Source organism: Petaurus breviceps, unplaced genomic scaffold (genome assembly GCF_028583685.1).
Source record: "Petaurus breviceps papuanus isolate PSGF00001 unplaced genomic scaffold, PetGlider_PUasm1.0 691, whole genome shotgun sequence".
Classification (NCBI taxonomy): domain Eukaryota; kingdom Metazoa; phylum Chordata; class Mammalia; order Diprotodontia; family Petauridae; genus Petaurus; species Petaurus breviceps.
In genome coordinates this window covers 6,613-7,730 of record NW_027186460.1, presented here as the reverse complement: position 1 = coordinate 7,730, position 1,118 = coordinate 6,613, and the positions used below count along the sequence as shown (strand labels likewise).

At 39.6% G+C, this 1,118-nt stretch overlaps 1 protein-coding gene across 1 annotated transcript in view; it reads right to left on the bottom strand.

Annotated features, from left to right (window-relative positions):
- The window catches only part of LOC138174642 (dnaJ homolog subfamily C member 12-like), a 6,572-nt gene that overhangs the window by 4,729 nt on the left and 725 nt on the right, over positions 1 to 1,118 (bottom strand). The window lies entirely within an intron of this gene.

Below are 1,118 nucleotides of genomic sequence, written 5' to 3'. Positions count from 1 at the left end.
CCCACTTTTGAAAAGGGACGGGATCAAAGTAGAGAATAGAGCAAGTGGGAAGTGGGATAGGAGGGAGGGAAATATAGTCAGTCTTTTACAATATATCTACTATGTTATTGTTTTGCATTAGCCACACATGTACAACCTATACTGAACTGCTTATCTTCCCAGTAAGGGTGGGTGACAAGGGAGGAAGGGAACAAATCTGGAATTCAAAGTTTTAAAATCAAATATACAAACATATATACTATTATTAATACTATTTTACATGTAATTGGGAAATAAAATATACAGGCACTGGGCCATAGAGATCCACTGGAAAAGTCAAAAGGGGTATGGGAGAAAATATGGGAGAGAGCAGATTGGAGGAGGGGATATCTTGTGGGATTGCTATTTTGGGGCAGTGGGTAGGGGAAAAATGGGGAGAAAATTTGTAACTCAAAATCTGGCAGAAATGAATGATGTAAATCATAAGTTAATAAAGCATTTCAAAAATAAAAAAAAAGAAAGAGGACCATCACTGTCATCAATGCCCTCTCAAGGTTGATACTCATTAAACTTGGTACCAGTGGGCACAGTCTGCTCACCACACTGTAGTTAAAGGTCTGAGGAGAAGGAAAAGGATAATAATGAAGGAAAGTGCAGCCTAGAACTCATCAACTTTATCTTCTAGTAAAATGTACGTTCTATCTTGGGCTTTCACTGCCCAATACAACCTCTCCAGGTTCAGAAACCTGCCAATTATCAGGGAAAGAAATTCTGGAAAGAAATTCGCCACAGGACCAATTTCCCTCCAAACACTGCATAATATGAACATTGTATTACCACCATAGACTCTCTACCCCTAGCAAGAGTCTGGGAGGAAGGGTATTCTCATCAGCCCAAAGGTCAGCACCAGAAATTAGTTCAGATAGAACTCCCATTAAAATAAACTCTGAATTCATGTCGCAGGGCTGAGTTTGGACAAAGCAGGGAGAGAGATGGAAACTGCAGGAAGCAGAAATGCTGATCCCTAGAGGCGAGATTAAAAGCCCCTGTACACATGTATCCAAAAAAAATGAAAGGAAAGGGACCAATATGTACAAAAATATTTGTAGCAGTTCTTTTTGCAGTGGCAAAGAATTGGA